The sequence below is a fragment of the Stegostoma tigrinum genome, chromosome 14 (assembly GCF_030684315.1).
Source record: "Stegostoma tigrinum isolate sSteTig4 chromosome 14, sSteTig4.hap1, whole genome shotgun sequence".
Taxonomy (NCBI): Eukaryota; Metazoa; Chordata; class Chondrichthyes; order Orectolobiformes; family Stegostomatidae; genus Stegostoma; species Stegostoma tigrinum.
Window position 1 is genome coordinate 5,468,262 of NC_081367.1, and position 23,446 is coordinate 5,491,707.

Consider the following 23,446-nt stretch of genomic DNA (forward strand, 5'->3'; position numbering starts at 1 on the left):
CACAATGATGCCACCCGAAGGTTGCAGGAACAGCAACTCATATTCCGCTTGGGAACACTGCAGCCTGATGGTATCAATGTGGACTTCACCAGCTTCAAAATCTCCCCTTCCCCCACCGCATCTCTAAACCAGCCCAGTTCGTCCCCTCCCCCCACTGCACCACACAACCAGCCCAGCTCTTCCCCTCCACCCACTGCATCCCAAAACAGGTCACCTGTTCTTCCTCTCACCCATCCCTTCCTCCCACCCCAAGCCGCACCCCCATCTCCTACCTACTAACCTCATCCCACCTCCTTGGCCTGTCCGTCTTCCCTGGACTGACCTATCCCCTCCCTACCTCCCCACCTATACTCTCTCCACCTATCTTCTTTTCTCTCCATCTTCGGTCCGCCTCCCCCTCTCTCCCTATTTATTCCAGAACCCTCACCCCATCCCCCTCTCTGATAGAACATAGAACATAGAACATAGAACAGTACAGCACAGAACAGGCCCTTCAGCCCACAATGTTGTGCCGACCATTGATCCTCATGTATGCACCCTCAAATTTCTGTGACCATATGCATGTCCAGCAGTCTCTTAAATGACCCCAATGACCTTGCTTCCACAACTGCTGCTGGAAACGCATTCCATGCTCTCACAACTCTCTGCGTAAAGAACCTGCCTCTGACATCCCCTCTATACTTTCCACCAACCAGCTTAAAACTATGACCCCTCGTGCTAGCCATTTCAGCCCTGGGAAATAGTCTCTGGCTATCAACTCTATCTATGCCTCTCATTATCTTGTATACCTCAATTAGGTCCCCTCTCCTCCTCCTTTTCTCCAATGAAAAGAGACCGAGCTCAGTCAACCTCTCTTCATAAGATAAGCCCTCCAGTCCAGGCAGCATCCTGGTAAACCTCCTCTGAACCCTCTCCAAAGCATCCACATCTTTCCTATAATAGGGCGCCCAGAACTGGACGCAGTATTCCAAGTGCGGTCTAACCAAAGTTTTATAGAGCTGCAACAAGATCTCACGACTCTTAAACTCAATCCCCCTGTTAATGAAAGCCAAAACACCATATGCTTTCTTAACAACCCTGTCCACTTGGGTGGCCATTTTAAGGGATCTATGTATCTGCACACCAAGATCCCTCTGTTCCTCCACGCTGCCAAGAATCCTATCCTTAATCCTGTACTCAGCTTTCAAATTCGACCTTCCAAAATGCATCACCTCGCATTTATCCAGGTTGAACTCCATCTGCGACCTCTCAGCCCATCTCTGCATCCTGTCAATGTCCCGCTGCAGCCTACAACAGCCCTCTACACTGTCAACGACACCTCCAACCTTTGTGTCGTCTGCAAACTTGCTGACCCATCCTTCAATTCCCTCGTCCAAGTCATTAATAAAAATTACAAACAGTAGAGGCCCAAAGACAGAGCCCTGTGGAACTCCACTCACCACTGACTTCCAGGCAGAATATTTTCCTTCTACTACCACTCGCTGTCTTCTGTTGGCCAGCCAATTCTGTATCCAAGCAGCTAAGTTCCCCTGTATCCCATTCCTCCTGACCTTCTGAATGAGCCTACCATGGGGAACCTTATCAAATGCCTTACTGAAGTCCATATACACCACATCCACAGCTCGACCCTCATCAACTTTTCTAGTCACATCCTCAAAAAACTCAATAAGGTTTGTAAGGCATGACCTACCCCTCACAAAGCCGTGTTGACTGTATTTGATCAAGCCATGCTCTTCCAGATGGTCATAAATCTTATCCCTCAGAATCCTTTCTAACACCTTGCAGACGACAGACGTGAGACTTACCGGTTTATAATTGCCGGGGATTTCCCTATTTCCTTTCTTGAAGAGAGGAATTACATTTGCCTCTCTCCAGTCCTCAGGTACGACTCCAGTGGAGAGCGAGGATGCAAAGATCTTCGCAAATGGCGAAGCAATTGCATTTCTCGCTTCCCAAAGCAGCCGAGGACAAATCTGATCCGGGCCTGGCGACTTGTCAATCTTAATGTTTGACAAAATTTTCAGCACATCAGCTTCGTCTATCTCTATCCATTCCAGCATGCACACCTGCTCTTCAAAGGTTTCATTCACTACAAAGTTGGTTTCTTTCGTAAAGACAGAAGCAAAAGACTCATTTAGGGCTTCCCCTACCTCCTCAGGCTCCACACACAAGTTCCCAATGCTATCCCTGATCGGCCCTACTCTTTCTTTGACCATTCTCTTATTCCTCACGTAAGTGTAAGGGTCTAGATGAAGGGTCTAGGCCCGAAACGTCAGCTTTTGTGCTCCTGAGATGCTGCTTGGCCTGCTGTGATCATCCAGCCTCACATTTTATTATCTAGATGACTTTACTTCTGTCACCCTACACCCAAACTAAATCGATCCTCACAGGCATACATGACCTGCAGTATGCAGATCTCACTGTGCACCAGATTTGTGAGCCACTATTGATCTCCTCAATTCTACATAAGGGAAACTCTGGGAGGTGAGACTCTGGGATGTTGAGCACTTCTCAGATATTGATAATCACCTCTTTCAAAAGTCCTGGCAAATGTCCTTTTGTCATTCATACTTGGTAGTAACTCCACTAACCAACCAACTAGTCATTGCCAGCTGAATTTCACTTTGCATACGCGTCCTGATATCAATCTGTCTGCAATCAACCTCATCCCTCTGGTTCATAAAAGCAGCAGTATAAACATGACTTACAAGTGAGTATTGCTAACTTATTTTTGAAGATGCAGTAAACCCTTGAGTAAATCTTTGCTTTTAAAACAAAGTCTTTTTCCTATTTCAGTCCACAATCAATATACAGAAGAATAAAAAATTACAGTCTTTACAATTAGCATCAGCAACATCTAGGGGGGCACGGTGGCTCGGTGGTTAGCACTGCAGCCTCACAGCGCCAGGGACCCAGGTTCGATTCCCACCTCGGGCAACTGTCTGTGTGGAGTTTGCACATTCTCCCCATGTCCGCGTTGGTTTCCTCCGGGTGCTCCGGTTTTCTCACACAGTCCAAAGATGTGCATGCTAGGTGGATTGGCCATGCTAAATGGCCTCTAGCATTCAGGGATGCGTGGATTATAGGGGTATGGGTCTGGGTGAGATGCTTCAAGGGGCGGTGTGGACTTGTTGGGCTGAAGGGCCTGTTTCCACACTGTAGGGAATCTAATCTAACCTCCATCACACACTCCACATGTAATAGAAGGGCATTTGAACAAATACCATGTCCTTCCTGAAACTAACTCCACAAATATTCAAGGAAAACTGACTTCAATGCACTGAGCTTTAATCAAAGTCTGGATCACCACAAAGCATTTCCACAGCAGATCCTTTTCTCCAACTCTCATATGGTTCAGGATATTGGTTTTGTGCTACGTTGGAGTCGTTGGTGCAAGTGGTTTGAGTCTTGGAGAATACGGGTATTTTCACCTCTTTTGGAAATTAATACCAATTAATGTCTTATTACCAATCCTTTCCTGCTGATTACAGTAGCACAAGAGACCAGAGAACAGATAATATTTATCTGCTATGATTCAAATTCTCTGGATGTTATTTGGAGTTTATTTTTGTCTGCTTTTCATTTGGGGTATAAATTTAACTGGTGATGCACTCTAAACTGAGTGAGAAAATTCTGTGAATATAGTTCCTCATGATTTTAGCCAGGCTAGGACTGACAAACAGAAGAAATAACATATAAAATTAGTTGAGGCCAACAGCAAGATTTTATTAACTACAATTCCCTGTCAGTAATTAAAAGAAACAAGGCAATTAAAGGAGAATAAGCCAACATAATGCCACTTTAAGTAGCTTTTGCTCATTGTTTTAGGAATGCAACACACCTGCTTGTACTGCTTGATCTAAATAAAATAGCCCTTCCCAGTTCTTTTACCTTATGGATTTGATCTTTTATATTTCTCATTAGCTGATTCTATTTTTTTTGGTAGCTTTATCTCTTGTAGCTACCATCTAATGTGCTGTTGTGAAATAGCTATTAATCTTTACTGCTGTCATTTTTGTAGTATTGCTGTCATGTCAGAACTATTTTGTTGTAAATGAGCTTGAGATGATAAGGTGTTATGATGGTTGTGTCCCCTTGTTTCTTTAGAGTTCTACACTTTGTGCTTCACATTCACTCTCTTTGATGTTTCATTCCATGAATCTCTCTCTAGGTGTCTATTTATTCATAACTTTTTCAGAAGTCTGGATTTTCACCCCCACCACCAGTGTTCCCCTTTTTTTATTAACTCTCAATTTCTATACCTGTTTGTTAGCTTTGACCACAAAGGTAAGCAATGCTGTATCATTCATTGTCTTCCCATCTCTGCCTAATCTCCAGGGCTGTTTATGTATATATGGGTGTGATATGCAGAGCTGCTGGAGAAAGCATAGCATACCTTGGGTTGTGGTTCTAAGTAGGAATAGGGGGCTGCATCCCAAAATGAATACGTAGATCAACAATAAGTGGGAAAACTGGGGTCTTTCACTGCAATGGATGGCTTTGGCTGAAACCACACTTAATGAAGATATGGGCCTGATCCATAAGCAAGGGGAATGAGACTAAGCTATATGAGAACCACTGTGATCTGGACAACTACTTTATTTTCTGAAAAAAATGGGAAGTATAAATAAATAGCAACAGTAATATTTAATTTGATTCCTTCCAGGCAATAACTTTTATCTGCAATAGCAGAAAAGAATGCCATGCCTATAAAGCAATCTTTGTTCCACTAGCTCACTGCAGAATCACAGGAGGTCATCCTACCTGTAACGATTCACTGAAAAAGCAATTCAACTAGTGCCACCCACTCCATTCTGCAAAATAATACAATTTCTGGTTTAAAACTTCAACTGACTCTCTTTGGATAGCACATTCCAGATCCCAATTACTTGGTTTATGATAAAGTCTTTCTTTCTTTGTCACAATTGCTCCTTTTGCCAATTACTTAAACCTGTAGTGTTTGTATCCCCACCAACAGGCATAGTTTAGCTCTGTCTAAACTATACAGATTTTAAAAAACAAAATCTCCATAGGACTTGAATTCACTGGCCAAGACAGCACTTATCACTCACTCCTAATTCCCTTGATGGCAGTCAGGAATCTATCACATTGCTGGGGTTCTGGGGTCATATATGTACTAAACTGGGTAAATATAGCAGCTTCCTTCCCTAAAGAACACCAGCAAACTTGATGGGGTTTTCCCCAACAATTGACAATGGTTTCATGGCCATTGCTAGACTCTTAATTCCAGACACTTATTGTGTTCAATTCTACCATTTGCCATGGCAGGGATTATTCCCCTTCTGTGCCAAGATAACTAACTTTTTCTTTTGTTTTCCTCTCTGCTTACATCCTCTTATGCAATAGTTCCAGATCACTAAATTATTTTTTTATTTGTCTTGCAATGTTGAAACAAACCTTAACTCAAATCTTGCACTTACACACTCTCTCTCTCTCTTTCTTTTTCCCCCTTGTTTCTCTCTCTTCCCCCCCCCCGCAATTCATGTTCCATGAGTTAATCTGAAACATGAGTCTTTCTTGTTCACAGTAAATGTCACTGATATTTAGAGTAACTTGCCTTCAGCAATCTCCAGTTCATTCTATGTACAGCTAGTTTTTGAAGCTGTGTTAAGAGTTAATCTACAATTGATTAGTTAACAATCACCTTTGCTGTTCAGCATGCTCTGACACTCAGACACCAGGGAACAGTCTATAGTTCTTAATGTTTGAAAAATAGAATATTATTTAATTTAGAAATTAGAATATTGACAAGTACTTTGTTCTATTATGATTATCCTTCAAAGAATCAATTGAATATTCAGACTTTTCAAGTCAAATGGAGGACAATTTTCATGAAAGGCTTGTACTCTTTCTATGGGAAGAGTTTATGTACCAGTCTTGGTTGTGTACTCCAGAATAGATGCAATTATTTCAGACTATATATGTTCTGTGACAACAGTGCAAATATAAAAAAATTAGAAAAACACTTGATTCTTTGGTAGATTTTGCTCCCTCCAAATTGGTGAGACTTTTTTCCCTAAACCATGTGCATCCAAACCTCAATGTTATGAGTCACTTTGATTTGGATGATTAAATTCCCTTGACAATGAATACTTACAATTTGCATTTTAAATGAATGATCTCTTATTTTTGCATGGGACACAACAGGAGTTTTAGTCTTGTTGGAGGCATTTCTTTTTTTAAAAAAAAATCCAACAATTGTTGATCTTAAACCTTCAGCACCACCTTAAAGTTCAAAGGGGATAAACCAGCAAGTAAGAAATAATCAGCTCCTTGAACTTTCTGGACCATGCTCTGAGCTTATGGGCTGCATATGGTACATCCTCTCTTGCCGGGAGAGACAAGTTCAAGCAACGATATAAACATAATTGATTCCTAATTCCTGTACCTCATTGTTCTCAAGTTCAAATATGTAGGTTAATGGCAATTGTGCTGTGCCAAGGGGAAACTGTAACAGATGACACAATCTGTAATTTGATTTTGTTATTGTGTTTTAAAGCAATTTTAGACTGTTTCAGTTTCTTTCTTTCATAGTTAATAATTGATCTAATAATGCACTTTTACATTCTGGGTTCTACAGGTTAAATGGTTACATGAAGATACTCCTTGTATATTTACTGCTAAACTCAATAGCAATGTCTTTTGGGAGATGAACAGAATTAGTCAGAGGTTCATGAATAGAATTTAATATTGGCATTATTTGTTGTTTGACTCCCAAAGTTAGCAGATGTTGGTATTTAACAAACCTTGAACTTGAGCTGATTTATTTTTTCCCCTCAGTCACAGGACAAGGGCATTACAGGCTAGGCTAGCATTCATTGTCCATCTCTAACTGCCCTGAAGGCAGTCAAATGTGGGTCTTGCATCACTGTAGGCCAGATCAGGTAAGGATGGCAGTTTCTTTCACTGAAGGGCATTTGTGAACAGGCAATTGTGAAACTGTGTATTTTTTTTTTCTTCTGGCACTTGACATTTTAATGGTCATCATTAGACTCTTAATTCTAGTTTATTTTTAAATTCAAATTCCACTGTAGCTGATGGTGGGATTTGAAAACCTGGGTCACCAGAACATTGCCTCGATTAACTGCGCAGTGATACCACTAGGCTGATATCGTCCTCATTCATTCAGAATAAACAATTATATTAAATCAATACATTGCACGCAGCCTGTTTGAGATTTTCAAAATAAGCATTTGAGGCTTTGGAAGACTTTGTAACAACAAAGTTCATCAGGGTTGTTTGTAGAAGATAATGGTTCTGCAAGGGTTAACATTAGAGATTGGATCTTGGTAACATTTTGATTTTACTTGCATCTCAGTGATCCTGCATTAAGTCTCCAAAGTTGTAAACCTGTTTTAAGATTGTGACATCTAACTACCTTGACCACAAGCTGCCTGTGATTTGCATTCCATAGTACTCATTGTGGTTGAGCGTAACATTATCTGTGAATGTGGATTACCCACCAAAATATAACAATTGTGAGAATTTCAGTAGATCCAGGAGCAGTGCTGAGAGTTTACTGCTCCAAAATCCAAGTTCAAGAACTACTCAGATGCCTAGTCATTAGTTGCAGCAGCTAAACAGTGAAACAACCTGCAAAGAAATTATGAAAGGATCAATAAGGAAGAAGTACTAGAGTGCAATTTACAATCCTGCTGGAATTGACCATCTCAAGACATTGAGTACAGGAGGGAAAAGTGTTGCTTTTGTCTATAGACAGCAGTTATTTGGTGAGTATTTTTGCTTTTTTCTCAAATTTTCTTCTAGATATAAGATTGATGCAAGCATGTAAAATTAGAAAAAACAACTTTGAATGGAGACTCTTGTTGGAGAACAAGGATACTAGTGCTTCAATTAACTGTCAGAGTAGTGATCATAAGTTGTGTAATGTCTGTAGCATGTGGGATCTGCTCGAGACCAAGGTGACCCACTGAACTCAGTTGTAGTAAGTATTTGCAGGCTGAACAATTTTGGACATGAGTTGAGGAATTGGAGACTGATCAGACACTGCACTGTATCAGGGAGGGGTGGAATAGTTACATGGACTCTGTTCCAGGAAGTGGGTCACACACCTTTTGATCAGATAATTAAAACTCTGTCTGTGGTGAAAGGCCAGAGTGATCTTCTGTAAAGCAAGTATGGGGGCCAGAAGGACCACTTTCTAGGAGCCTCTGCTCCTGCAATTATTCAACAGTTACAAGGTCCCGAGAAGTTATGATTTGAGTGGGAACTATAAGAAGCATGGGTAAATTGATTAGAACAGCTCGGTTCACAGCCATTCTAATTGGAGGAAATAGGAATGTAGTAATGGTAGGAGGCAATATAATTAGTGGAGATGTGCTTTTCTATGCAGTTGTCTGTGCTGATGGCTGTTATCTGCCTGGTGCCAGTGGTAAAGACATATCCTCCTCAGGATACAGAGGAACTCAGAGCAGAGCGAGGAATTCAGTTATCATCATCCAGGTTGGTACTAATGACGAGAGAGAAGTTCTGCTTAATAGTTTCAAATTTTTAAAGTAAAAATCTAACATCACTACTTAAGCCACGAATGACCTGTTTTTGAGTAAATCAAGTCAAGGAGTTAAATGTGTGGCTTAAAAGATTGGTAAGGATGGAATGGGTTCCAGTTAACAAGGCAGTGGCACCAGTATAGGGGTAGAAGGGAGCTGCTCCAGTGGGATAGACTTCATTTGTACTAGTATGGAACCAGTGTCCTTAAAATCAAATGACCAAGTCTGTAGATGGGGCTTTAAATTAACTATTATATGGCTGTGGCAAGACTTTGGAGGGGAATACATAGGCCTGAAAATTTAAAAGGATATGGTGCATTTTGGAACAATTATTGATAATGATACTGAGTGAAACAGGAATGGACAGTATAGGAGCATTCTTCCTCAAAGCAAATAGGGCCCACAGGGGGATAAAGTATTAAAGCAAAATTAATTTTGCTTTTTTTGGTCAAAAAAAGAACAAATTATCTCCTGAGATGTGGCTGTCACTGGGTAGGCCAGCATTTATTGCCTGTCCCTTGCTGCCCTGAAAAGTGGTGGTGAGCTGCCTTCTTGAACCGTGTGCTGTAGATTGACTAACTCTCAATGCCATTAGGGAGGGAATTCAAGGGTTTTGACCCAACAATAGTGAAGGTGTTGCAATATTTCCAAGTCAGGATGATGAGCACCTTGGAGAGGAACTTCAAGGGGTAATGTTCCTATGTCTCTAATACCTTTGTTCTAGATGCTAGTGGTCGTGATTTGGAAGGTGCTGCCTCAGGATGGTGATCTCTCAGCCATCACACTTCTGACTTCTACTTTTGTAGGTGGAGGTCAGGCTTTGGGGAGTCAGGTGAGTTTTTCACGGCAGTATATGTAGCCTCTGACTGGCTCTTGTAGCCACTGTATTTACACGGTGAGTCCAGTTGAGTTTCTGGTCGATGGTAACACCTCAAATTTGGTAGTGGAGGATTCCATGATGGTAATACCATTGAATATCAAAAGGCAGTGGTTAGATGGTCATTACCTGGCATTTGTGTGGTGCACATGTTACTTACATGCATCTAGTATTTAGATCAAAATAAATAAGGAAACAAATGGCATTTAATAGGTATGACTTTATTGGAGATATGGTTGCAAGATCGTCAAAGTTCAGAGCTACGAGATTTTTTTGAAAAGGACAAGTAGAAAAGGGTAGTGGTGGAGCTTTTAATATAACAGCAGGAAATTTATCTTTGATCAGATAATGTAAGGTCCATAACACTGCAGATAAGAAATAATGGGACAAAGACACTCTATCCAGAGGTAGCTTAACAATAGCTCTTCTGTAGGACCCTGAAGAATAAATCCAGAGACAATGAAGTCCTATTGAAAAGTCAGTACATTAGTCTTTAAAATTCTTGTGGACTAGAAGATCAAATTGGTAAAGGTAGCCATAACTGCACAGCATTGGGTGTATTTGGGACAGCTTTTTGTAGCAATATGTGGTAGATCCAACCAGGGATCAGGCTATTTTACACCTGGTGATGTGTAATGAGGCAGATTTATCAAGGATCCTGGAATAAAAGATTACTTTGAAAAGTAACCATAATATGGTAGAGTTTAGCATTCAGTTTTGAGTGATAAACTCAGGGTAATTTCAAAGGAAAGAGAGCAGTGTTGTTTAGAGTATGCTTTGAGAGGAGTTCAGCAGAAAAGGTGGTTGAGGAACAATACAAGATGTTTGAGGAAACAGGTCATGGGTCACAGCAAAAAGTCTTCCCAGTGAAGAAGAATTGATGCGATAAAGTGATTATGGTTGACCAAGGAAAGTTCATGGTAGAATCAAATTGAAAGGAAAAAGCAATGTAGAAAATATTAGTGGTGAACTAGGGAGAAAATTCCCAAATCCAAAAAAGATAAGCCAAAAAATCTAAGGGAGAAAACGAAGTAGAGGCAGTCTAGTAAGTAACAGACAGTAGAGTTTCAAATTATAAAAAAGGAAGAGTAGCCAAATTAACCTTGGAGAATGAGGCAAGATAAATAATAAACTAATGCTGGAGAAACTCAGCAGATTTGGCAGTATCTGTGGAGAGAATGTTGGATTCAGTATTGTCTGATTTCCAGCAGCTATGATATTTTGCTTTCATTGGTTCCACATCAGTTTCCAATGAACCTCTCACTCTTTCCACACAAGATAAAGGGACAGATTTTCAGATTCTTTATCCTGGCTGAAGAAACAGAAGATATAGCCTACGGAGATAGAAATATAAGGCTCTAATAGAGCTGCTTTCAAGATCAAAACCAGGTGTAAGAGAGTTTATCTCATTATCAAGAAACCTCTCAAGCATGTACACATCTTGACCTCCAAGTTGTTGATGCGTACAAAGTAAACTGGGTCAAGAGACTAAATTGTGCTGAGTCAGTCTAAAGACCAGTCAGTCACAGCAACTGGTTCAGAACATGCATTTGTTGAACAAGGGACAACTGCCAAAAGTTTTCATTGGGTTCCCAAGGCTTGTGGATTCCAAGAGGATCCATTTAAGAACACTACGAAAATTGCTTCATCCAGTTTACTGGATGAAATTCTGCGACCACAGGGTTGGAAGGAATATTTTTATCTTTTGAAGAAAATTCAGAAGTCAGAAACTAACCATTTCAGTTACAAGCAAGAGAAATAAGTAGTACAACACATTTTGAGCTTGTTGTCACCAGATTTTCCACCCTAAAGTGAACCTGATGGGATCCCCCAGCAACAGTATCTGCCATGGCAAACTAGAATTGTGTGGGTGTCAGAAATTGCTGTTAAGTGCACAACAGAGACCATGTGTTTGACATTTTGGAAGTGACCCACTCCTATTTGGACAGTGAACTGGTGAATAGCCTGTATCACATCAAAAGATGTGATTATCTTTGAAAGAGAATAGAGGATAAAATTGGGGGAGTAGGTCAGGATACACAAACTGGCACTTTTTTTTAAAAAGTGATTTTAATGGGCTCAGGCATTTTAAAGAAATTAAATACTAAGTTCAGCCTCCGTTACAAATTTAAGCAGAAAAGCTTTTTGTTTTCACATTCTTAGAATGTGAGCAATCTTGACTAAATGTCCAAAGGTGGTGATAAGGCTGCATTTTATGATAGCAGTTGCTTGATCTAAGAGGTGATTGACCCAGAGATTATCACTAGACTATTAATCCAGACACCCAGAAAAGTCATGCCATGGCAGATACTGTTGCCAGGGGATCCCATCAGGTTCACTTCAGGGCAGGAAATCACCATCCTTACCTGGCCTGGCCTACGTGTGACTCCAGATCCACAGCAATGTAGTTGAGTCTTAACTGTACTCTGGGTGTTTTTTAAAAATGGGCAATAAACACTGTCTTAGACAGCAATGTCCAGTTCCTTTAATGAATTTTTAAAAAAGTTGACCTTTTTTAAATAATAAAGACCTTCCTCAGCTGTGGACATTCACGAGATTTTAAAAAATGACCTCCCATGCAGATACAGGGTTCTATATAGACCAGGGTAAAGATTCAAAACAAGATCAACTATGTTGAAACAAAAGTCCTACCAATTGTCCAAGTTCAAAGACCATTCTGGAAGAGTTTTGAAAGCTCCAAGACTGACTTCAAATTTCAGGCCAACTCTTGAGCTGCAAAAGCAGAAGTTGTTGGAGGGTCAGTAAGTCTGGCAGTATCTGAAGACAAAAATCAGTTAATATTTTGGGTCTGTTCTGAGGAAGGGTCACCAGTCTTGAACTGTTAACTGTTTTTGGGTTTTAAGGTGAGACACAGTTCTTGAGTAGATGAGCTGTTGGTACATGTGGCCATAGACATTCATGTGTATATTTACTAATTTATGGCGGAGAGAATATTGGGAAAGGGGTGGTAAGAAGATACCGCCTAAAAACATACTTGCACCTTCTGTGATAAATTGACAGTCTATCATAGTATCTCCTAGGATCACAAGTTTATGACTCATCATACCCACAGCTGCTTACTTATCTGGTTCAGCTATATTATTTAGTGCCAATCTCCTGCTTTCCAGCCCCATATATTTAGACCATTCAATGTATTTTTTTAACCTACCTCCAGCATGTTTCCAGAGAGGGTATGAAATGCACTAACAAGTGTGTGAAGAAGGTTTTTTCAGAATTCCCTTGACACCCTTGCTTCATTTGGACTTCACTTTGAATCTATGCCCTCTCCACACTTTTTATTTTCCTTTTTACAAATAGAAATAGTTACATCCTATCTACTCTGTCCAGCCTGCTCATGGTTTTGAAACATCAATTAGATGGTATCTCTGCCACTTTCTCTCTGGGGAGAACAGTCCCAATTCTTCAACCTATCCCTATATCTGAAGTTTTTCATACCTGCAATATCTAGTAAATTGCTTCTACACTCTCTCTCTGATGTATTTCCATCTTTTCTTTTAATGTGGAGCCCACTATTGTGGAAACTACTCCATAGAAAATAGAAGTATGCTATTTGGTCCTTCATGCCCGCTCCTATATTTTCCACCCCCACCCCCTCCCATTTCCTTTTTGAAACTTTTAGCCTGAGTGCAACATCCAATTCCTTCAAAACATTGTATGGTTTTGCTTCACTGCTTTGTGTGTAGTGAATTTCACAAGTTCATGACTCTAGGTAAAGATATTGCTCCTGATCTCGGTTCCTAAATAGTTTATCCATATCCTTTTAGCATGTGACCCTTGTTTCTATACTTTTCCTGTCATCAGGGAATCCATCCTGTACTTTTTGTTTCTGAGATCTCCCTCATTCTCCTGAATTTGAATAATACAACCTTCACTGATTCATCTCTTTTTGTGCATGAGTCTTACCATCTCAGGAATTAGTGTGGTGAACTGCCTCTAAAGCTTGAATATTCTTCTTTGGATACTGAGACTACAACTACACACAATATTCCAGGTGTGGTCCCAGCAAGCCCCTGTACAATTACAGCAAGACATCCCTGTTCCTGTAGTTGAATCTTCTCACTGAAGGCCAACAAATCATTTGCTGCTTCTTACTGCCTGTCACACCCCATGTGCTTACCTTCGGTAACTGGTGCACAAGGACACTTGGGTCTTGTTGCATATTACCCTCCCTCAGCTTGTAGCCATTCAGATAATAACCTGCCTTCCTGTTTTTGCCACCAGAGTGAATAACTTCACTTGTCTACATCAGACTGCATCTGCCATGCATTTTGTCCATCCAAATCACACTGAAGCATCTCTTCTTCCTCCTCACAGCCCACCCACACTCTCACCCAGCTTTGTCATCTGCAAATTTCGAATTATTACATTTTATACCCCCATCTAAATCATTCTTCATCTTGTATATTGTGAAGAGCTGGGTCCTAGCATTGATCCCTGCACTGCCCCACTAATCATTGACTTAAGTAGAGGAAATATATTTAATCCTTATCCTTTCTGCCAACCAGTTTTTTCTCCATCTCAATGCATTACTTTCAATACCATGCACGCCTCTCGCACATAAAGATTAATCTCTTATGTTGGATTCTTGGACGTCCAAATAAACCACATCCATTGACTCCTCCTCATCGACTCGTAGTTTACATCCGAAAGAATTCTGGTAGATTTGTTAAGCATGACTTCCCTTTTGTAAATCCCTGCTGACTCTTTCCAAACCTGCCATTGTTTTCAAAGTATTCTGCTTTTTCATCTTTTATAATGAACTGAGGTCTAAGTATCTTTTGTCCAAGTTCAATATCACCTCCTTGCCCTTGCAGTCTATAGCCCTATTAATAAACCAGTGGCTTCAGCTTTATTTACCACCCTGTCCACCTATCCTCAAGAGGTATGCACCAAGGTCCCTTTGTTCCTGAACTCCCTTTAGAATTGTATCCCCTATTTTGTATTGTCTTTCAATGTTCTTCCAATGTTCTAAACCTTGCACTTCTCTGCATTGAACCTAATCTGTCACCTATTTGCCCATTCCACAAAGTTTTTTTTTTAATGTCTTTTTCTATTTCTTCTATTTCCTCCTCAATGCTTTAAAGTTTTGTCATGTGCAAATTTGCAAATTGTTCCCTGTACACGCAGATCCAGGTCACGATGTATCCTAATTTTGACCCTTAGGGATCCCCACTACAAATCTTCCACCAGTCTGAAAAATATTCATTGACTGTTACACTTTGGCAACATGGATACAAAATTAGCTAAACGATAGGAAACTCTATCCCTTTGATACCATTGCCTCTGACTTGATGAACATTGCAGGCTTTGTATCAAATATCTTCTGGAAATCCATATATACCATGTCATTACCATTGCCATCATCAACTGATAAAGTCACTGGTGCATGATAGTGCAGTCCATCATTATAGAGGCAACATGTGATGACCTTTAAGTTCAGGGTCAACCCATGTCAGGCAAGGAGACAAGTGACCTCAACCAGTTATGGGAATTGAAAAATGTGCTATTGGTGTCACTCTGCATTGCTAACCAGTCATCCAGCTAATTTAGCTGCCAGTAGTTAGCAATCTAAAACCTGATTACTACAAAGTTGGGAGGGCTAACGCCTGGATCAAGGATTTGCTAACAAACAGGAAACATTGAGCATAACAATTGAGTTTGCAGGATGTATCGAGGTGTTTACCACAAGGATCAATTTTTAAAGAGTTGGACTACTTGCAATTTAAATTAATGGCTGTGATGAAGGGACTGAGTATCATATTTCCAACACTAACAAAAAAAAATTGGAGATTTAGTAGGTCTATCAGCAACTGTGGAGAGAAAACAGAATTAATGTTGAGTTCTAAGAATCAAGTCAAAAAGGGTCATAGAACTCAACACTAACTCTATTTTCTTTCCAGATGCTGCCAGACCTGCTAGCTTTTCTCCAGCTATTTCTGCTTTTAAAAAAATCTCTAGCAACTGCAGCTCTTTGGTTTATTTTAGTGCAATAAACCAGAGGTTAGCTGACTGTGGGAAAGCAAGCTGGAAGGAATACGAGGACACAATGCTTTGCTTTGTTTTTAAAACTTATACCTGACAATTTTTAAATGTGAATTTAGTCGCTTCCCATTTTCAAAAAAGAAAGAAACCAGCTCAAGCAGTAAAACTCGGCTGTGACTCATTAGATTTGTCTTATTCTGGGACCTTAGAATGTTAGTTTGTCTCTCTCTTTCTCTTCCCCACCCCCCCACAACTCAAGCTCTGTCCACCTCTCTCCTCGTCCTGACTTTTGCGGCACAGTGGTGTTGACCCTGCCTCTGAAGTAGGATGTCGGGGTTCAAATCGAGAGGTGTGTGTTAACATGTCTGAACAGGTTACTTTGAAAAGTATCCACTCTTGATGCTCATCCCTTAACACTTTCCTCCAAACCCGCCCCTGCACTGACGTGTAGGCCTCTGATTGGAGGGATGCTCGGGTTATAAGCGAGCGGCCGAGCCGGCCAGCTCACTCCGGAGTTCGGGAGCTTCTCCATCCGGCGAGGTTGGGAAGGCGTAACCACCCGGTGAGTCCTGAGGCAGGGCCCCACCGCTCAGCATACCGGTATCCGCAGGGATGGAAGTCGGGTGTTTAGGTGGGGGCACTGCAGCAAGTCATCAGTCAGTTCGTTATTGATGACGGGGCGAAGAAAAAGAGAGAATGTGGAAACGATGCGGCGATGGAAAAAATTCCTTCCTTTCCCTCCACACGCGCCACCCCCCCCACCCCCGCAATAAGTCTCCTCTTCAGTACCCACCCATTCCCACACTTACTCGCAACCCGGCTCGGCTTCACCAAACCCCGGGGTGGGTTAGTGGAGCTCCGAGGCCCTTTCCCTTTTTCTCCCCTCCCCTCTGGCCTCAGCCGTGGCCTTGCAGAGCAGTGTGAGCGCTTTGCGGCATCCTCGGTCGGACGGTGGTGAGGCGTAACTGGCTTCTTACCTTTAGCCCTGGGTGGGGAAGGCCCGTGTGGAGCCCCGGACTGTCCTGGCTCCGAGCCCCCGGGGTTGTGCTGTTAGGGCTGGCCCCCGGAGCGCGAGCGGCCGGCCCCGCGCCTCTGCGCGAGCGCCGCAGGGACGAGCGGCGACGTGTCAAGCCGCGCACGCGCACAAACTGCAGCTCAAAAGTTTTCACCCAAGTTTCTCTTTTCTTCACCCCCGCAACCCCTCCAGCAATTCACCCCAACCCCTTACCCAAAGTTCAGTTTTCTTGCCCCTCCAAACGGATGCACGACCGTCAAAGTGCAGGAGTGCGCTGCCCAATTCCCATTGCCTTCGGGCTGGCGATCCTGTAGTAATTATGAACCAAAGGAGTGTAGGAACTGCTTGGCTTTTCTTGCTGGACAGACAAAGGTGATTATGTAATGGAGTATGCTACGTGGAATAACCCAGAACAGGTCTGGAATATCAGCAGGACAAACTCGAATTTGCGTTTAAGCCCTTTTCGCACCAGTATGTGACCCCTGGTATAAATTCTCCTCATAATGTTTTTCTTCTCAGAATTTTTGGGGTTTTTTTTTCATCTTTCTAATCTCTTGCCCTCTGTCAGCTTCTGTGGTGACGTTGTCACTTTCTGAAACTGTGAAAACGCAACTTTTTTTATGTCTCCACTTTTATCTGCTTTTTGCCTCCAGTTCCTTTTTTTAAACATGCAGTTTATCTGCTATCAATTATTGCAGCACATAATGTCTGTGAAGATGTTAATTAAATAAGCCACGAGTTGCTGAGTTGGCACTGTTTGTCAGTCTACCTATTGCTCCCTTGTATTGACTGAGGTGTTTTGTTCAGCATGTATTCATTTTCTGTTTGGTTTTCACAGACCAGTTTTTTTTGTGGTGGGATTAGGGTGGATATTTGAGTTTCTAACTTAAAGTCTAATTATTTATAAGATCAGAATCACCTTGCCACGAATAGTGTACACGTGGGACCCAGAATGCATTTTAGCCAAGATTTTCATTTTGTTATTCATAAGAATCAGCTGATGATCCTGTCCTTTTAGAAAGGACAAGTGTACTTAAAAAAAAAAAATTAGCCCAGTTTTTCTGTCCAGTTATCCAAGTGTCTAATTAGGGGCGTTCTAACTCATTCCCTGCCTAACGCCATTAAAACCATAGCCCCACCAGTGTTAAGTTCAAGTACAACACTGTAGTTAACCATTATCTGACAGCATTTTTTAAAAGTTAATTTAGACATTGAAAATAATATGAACAAAACTTGAATTTATTGATTACTTGATTTATGGTAGTATGTTGTTTGATTTAATTTTGCTTTTGGCTGTTTTTGACACTGGTATTAAGATATGCCAGAATGAATGACGAAAGGTTTGCAATTCTGTATGTCATGGCTTACATGTTCATCTTTGCTTGGTTAAATCCTTTTGCAGTTGATCGTCCAGATGTAATAGTTGATGTGCACTTTGATTTTTTTCTGCCGAATCCTCAACTAACACAAGTCGATTTTCCAAGGTGGAACCTTGCAACATATTGGAGCAGTATTTCGTTTATATAACGTGTGTCTGACATGTTCAGAAAAGCAAATATGCCATTTTGTTGCATCAGCCCAGCATTTTTTTTAAAAAGCAGTATACACCTGATTTCTCCTGGCCAGCATGTAACTGAACTGCAGGCTCCATTTCTTCAAGCCAGCTTTGAGTTGTTTTTCATCTTTTTTTGTGGTTTTTTTGTAACTTATTCACATTACAAATGCAACATGATGACAGAAGTTGATTCCAAAACTTGATTCATTAGACCCCTGTATGTGTGTGTGTCTATCGCTCTTCTCCCCCCACCCTCTATATTCTGTAAACACAGAATTAACAGTACTGAAAGTCTCTTCCATGCCATCCCCCATTTATTTAATCTAAGGCTTCACTATTCTATTCACTTTTATTGTACTTAACCTAGCTTCCCCTTTAAATTAATCAATGACTGTGTATCTCAGACAGTCATGGTCACACTTCATTTTCTGCTCTATATATTGAATCATGCCTTTCAATCACCTTCGCTGACTGTGCTACTTAGGAGCTTGGGTTATTTCCTCATAGTAATGCCTATTTGTGCTTTGTGTGCAAGTGAATGGGGCTTCACCTTCAATAATTAAATTGATAAGTTACTTCATAAAATGCAAGTAGTTCTCATTAATTTGAGAAACTATATCATTAGACTTCTTCCAAGAAATTGAAACTGAGCCCCAAAGAATTATGGTAATTGAGGTTTTGAGGAATATCTCCAAACAGTGAGGTGGCGAGCCTTGAGGTGCAACTACCTATAGTTGAGTGCAAGATGTGGAGATGTCCAACTGTATTTGGAGCAATGCAGGTGGAGATGAAGAAAGTTTGAAATGGGAGCTGTTTGAAGATTTGAAATTTCAACATTGTTGAACTATTGTAGGCAGCAAGCACCAGGATGATGAGCGAATGGTGTGCATTAAACACCAAACTTTTTTAAGACAGTGAGAAATAAAAGGTGGGCAGGGAAAGAGTTGGTGGTTCGGCCAAGAGCTAATAAGAACATGGATAAGAGTTTGAGTAGTGGATGAGCTAATGCAAGGATGGAGGTGGATGATGTTAGAGGTGACAGTGAGGGGTTGGAAGTTCAACTCTCTGTCTAAAATAAGACTCTGAAGGTTGACTAGGAGCAGAATACAATTCATGGTGAAGCTCTTGAGTTGGTTTAGCTTATATCCCGATACCACTCTCCTGTAGTCTGTTCCGTCCATCTGTATGTCTTGTTTTCAGTGTGATTACTACAACTGTATTTGAATTGCAAGTTTATCAGAAGTTTAAATGTTATAATACCGGCACTGCATTGACACAATTTTTAAATGTCTAGCTGTTGGAAAGTTATTGCTATGTTCGAATTTGTACAAATTCGTGGGATGCCAATCCATAGCTCTGACCACTTTACAAGTTTCAGAGCAATGCAGACATCTCTTAATGGTATCAGTCCTAACTGAATCCTTACATGGCCAAATGCTACAAGTTCTGCGATGTACTGATGTTATAGTTTTGCCTTTCTGCTGTTCTACAAACTTTAATGTGGCTGCAAGTTTGTGGTGGGAGTATCAGAATGAGCATCTCTAATTATTGAATAGTTATTTGTGAAAATCAGTTGCAGCTTTATTTACATTAGCACATCTTTTACAACATTTAAGTCTATTTGCTGTCAGCCTGTTTGTTTTTTTTTGGTTCCCCTGCCCCCACCTGCTTTGGGATTGGAAAAAGAGTGATTCGTCAGGGATCTAGCTACTGACTGCTATCCAATGAGGTAATTGGATGTTGTTTGGGTTTAATATTTCTTTTTTGCCTCCATATGATTTTCTAGTGATCTTTGCTTTCCACTTCCAAAGTGTTTGTCTTTCGCGGGTGGGCAGCCAGAGCACTGGTGACTGAATCTCGAACTGAAGAACTTCCTTTTTCATCAATGCCATCAGTAATCTCCGGATATCTCAAACGCGTCTTCATTGGTTGAGAAACACTCTGGGGTGGTGGGTGGGAAGCAGCAGACTATTTGAGCATGGCAAAGAGATAATGATCAATGTTTTGTGGTGTTGGTTAATGGATTTGTCCTACAGACACAAGGGAGTACCCCCTGCTCCTCTTCACAATTGTGCTGTGAGCTTGTTTACATCTGTTGGGATCAGGTGGTACCTTTTTGGTTTAACAACACACTGGAAAACAAAAAGCACTGCTCACAGTGCAGCAATCCCTCAAATACAGATTTTTTTTTGTAAATCAAACTAAGGATCCCATTCCTATGAGTAGACTGGCAGTTAATCCTAGTGATTTTTTTTTCCAATCTTTGAAGTGAAGTACCGTTTTTTTTTTCCTGAGTTTAGATTTGACTAAAGTTTAATACTTGTGGTTTTTGACTTGCACTTAAACTGTTGAAATCTTTAAATTAAAAATATGAAACTTGAGACTTCCCGACTATATTTAAAGAAAACAGCCACACTGTTTGGAAAATTTGCATCTGTTAGAGAGGAGGAGGTTTTTTGTTTTGAGCTGAACAGTGTTCCTGAGTTTGAACTACAACAGTTCCACCCTTGATGTGCTCCCTGTTTTTTTAATTTTTGAAAGGTGAAATTTGTACCCACAGACAAGTGTTTGGAAATTTTTTTACCACCATTGACCAGCTAAAACGCATGTTGTGCTGTACAACCTACACTGTTTCAGGTTCAGTTTTGACTTATGCAGAGTCTGAGTGAGAGTTTGATTTAAATTAGCATTGTTACGCTGATCAGTTGTTTGAAATGCTTTTTAACATTTAGGTTTGGGAGATTTTTGATTAGTTCACTGAACAGACATTATATTCTAACTTCACTGAAGTATTTTCTCCTAGTCCTGTTCGTCACACTCTGTCGGTGAAGTTGCGTAATCAATTGTTAATCACCAAGTCGGGATAAAGGTCACAAAAGAAAGGACTGTGCTCCTGCAATAACTGTTCATCAGAAGGTGTTGACATAATAAGAATGACTACACAATGTTAGACCTTATTTCATTAGAGTTAAAGATGAGCCGTGTGTTTTTTTTGTATTGGATTCTGAGGAGGCTTGACAGTAGATGTGCAGATGTTTTCTCTAGTAGGGAACCAGGCAATATAGTTTAAAAATAAAGGGGCACTCCATTTAAAGTTTTTAGGATGTGAAGGGATACTTTTCTCCCACAGTGCTGTGTCTGTCTAGTAACTCTATCCAGATTTGTGGAGGCTGACCACTGAAAGTATTTTAAAAAGGAGGGAGACTAGATGTTTGAAATGCTAGGACTTGTGCTGAGAGAGATAATGGCAATTGCAGATGCTGGAGAATCTGAGAAAGCAGCGTGGAGCTGGATGAACACAGCAGGCCAAGCAGCATCTTAGGTGCAGGAAGGCTGACGTTTCAGGCCTAGACCCTTCTTCAGAAAAGACTTGTGTTGAGCTGGAAAGAATGAGGTATTGAAGCCTACGAGTGGTCAGCCATTGTCTTGTGGAATGGTAAGGTAGGCTTGAAGGACTGTGGTCTGTTCCTATTTCTTAAGTTCCTTTTGAATAAATACTTTCTAGGTGCACACACCAGTTAATTAATACAAAACTATAAGTAATTGAAAGGGCCAGTTGATCCATGGTGTTTGAGGGATAAACATTTGCTGGACGCCCCCATGCTGTTCGAATGATGGATCATTTTGTACTGCCATTGCTGGTACCTCCTTGTTACTTAGGATGAGCTTAACCTCTAGATATGTCAGGGAGTCAGGCTTGAACCAACCTGCCCTAAGATGTTACACATCTCTGGCGCAGGTGGGACATGAACCCAGAAGCAGGGGCACTCACTGTGCCACAGGATCCTTTTTTGAATGTTTTTCCTCCCAGCACCTTTTGTAGAAATGCTCTTACACATGACTGTTTGTTTTATTCTCATTGACAAGTCATCTATAATTTTTCAACTGGTCTTAAACAAAATTGGGGCGGAAAAAAGTTTTTAACTTACAAACCCTTTAAGGGCAATGCAAGTTATTACGTGAAGAAGTAGGTAAAGGGAGAGGGGAGACAGCAATCTCATTCCAGACAGAAGATTGACAAACAGCTGAGTCAAGTTTGGATTTGACCAGATGGAAACATCGGTGCCTGCCTGAAATGAGTATTAAGCATGTAATTCTACAATTTTGAGTTAAGTTGGTGTTAGATCTTAGTGAAGGGTTGCCACTGTGTAGTATTGAGTCATGTTTATATCATGACAGCTGCTGCAGTTTTGAGTCTTGTGTTTGTTAATTGTGGTTATCATTGGGTTGATTCTGACCTTTGCCGGATAACAGCTGGGGTGCTAGACATCTCCCAAAACACCAAAGCTGTGTAGGCATGGAATAGGGTGTGCCTCTCTTGCATTTAGTAGCTTTTTAACAATTTGCACTGATTACTTAACAACTGGGTTTAAGTTGATGATTCTTGCCCCCCCCCACACCCCCATTAACTTCAGGAGAATGTGGTACCATTATAAAAGGGGTGCACAGTGACACCTGGGAGCTTACCTGTGTGGATCTTGAGTGGTAGAGCAAGTTGATTATGCTTATTTTGCACTAAGGAAAATAGCTTGGTGTCTTGCAGGAGTACAGACAGAAGAACATTATGTAAGATTTATTTTACAAATCAAGATTGACTACAAGGATATCAAGGACAAGAGGCTTCAGTTATGTGAACAACCGTCACCTTTTCTCAAGTGACTAGGAGATGACAAGAACTGCAGATATTGGAGTCAGTTAATACAGTGTGGAGCTGGAAGAATACAGCAGTCAGACAGTATCAGAGGAGCAAGGAAGTTGATGTTTTGATTCAGGACCGTTCAAGTGCACTTGAGATGGGCTTGCTATTAAAGCTTATCTCAAACACCATTTGGCAATGCAGGAGTTCCTCTCCTTGGAACCTAGAAAGTTCAAAGGTGTTTTAAGTGAGTCTTTCATTCAAGAAATAGGGGAGAAACTGCTCTAAGCACAGACAAGTTGATAACCCAGATGAAAGACATTTTTAAAATGACTTGGGGGTGGAGGGTTGGGGTGTGGTGGGGAGAGAAATCAGCAACTGGAGAACCTTGATGTGTAGTGTTTGTAATCTAGGATGCATGGTTTATATGTGCTGAAAGTAGAATTGATCAGAATTTTGAAACTGGAACTGAGTATGCACTTTGCGCTTGAAACAGTTTCTCCCCGTTTCTTTAATGAAAGGTTCATCTAAAACTCCTTCGAACTTTCTATGCACCAAAGTGAGAAACTCCTGCCTCTCCAAATTGTCTTTGAAGTAAGTTTTTTTTTATATATATATATACTGTCCCCAACTCCAGGGAAAATAATTGCGGGGGTGTGGAGAGAGTGCATAGGGTGGGTCTAGGCCCGAAATGTCAGCTTTTGTGCTCTTGAGATGCTGCTTGGCCTGCTATGTTCATCCAGCCTCACACTTTATTATCTTGGATTCTCCAGCACCTGCAGTTCCCATTATCGCTGCATAGGATTTGTGGTGTTTTTTCAAAAGTTGC

At 40.9% G+C, this 23,446-nt stretch overlaps 2 protein-coding genes across 5 annotated transcripts in view; one reads left to right on the top strand and one right to left on the bottom strand.

The window, feature by feature from the left end:
• The window catches only part of septin2 (septin 2), a 105,490-nt gene extending 88,985 nt beyond the window's left edge, over positions 1 to 16,505 (bottom strand). Inside the window, exons 1-2 of one of the 3 annotated variants that reach the window (XM_048541813.2) lie at positions 16,389 to 16,505; positions 12,061 to 12,141 (exon numbers count right to left, since the gene is read on the bottom strand). The gene's annotated coding sequence lies outside the window, so the exon portion shown is untranslated. Of the gene's footprint in view, positions 1 to 12,060; positions 12,147 to 16,388 lie in introns of those variants that run through there. The other 2 variants (XM_059650953.1, XM_059650952.1) reach the window with 2 other exon arrangements.
• hdlbpa (high density lipoprotein binding protein a) overlaps positions 15,875 to 23,446 on the top strand; it is an 83,065-nt gene continuing 75,493 nt past the window's right edge. The window contains exon 1 of one of the 2 annotated variants that reach the window (XM_048541810.2): positions 15,875 to 15,973. The gene's annotated coding sequence lies outside the window, so the exon portion shown is untranslated. Of the gene's footprint in view, positions 15,974 to 16,665; positions 16,799 to 23,446 lie in introns of those variants that run through there. The other variant, XM_048541811.2, reaches the window with a different exon arrangement.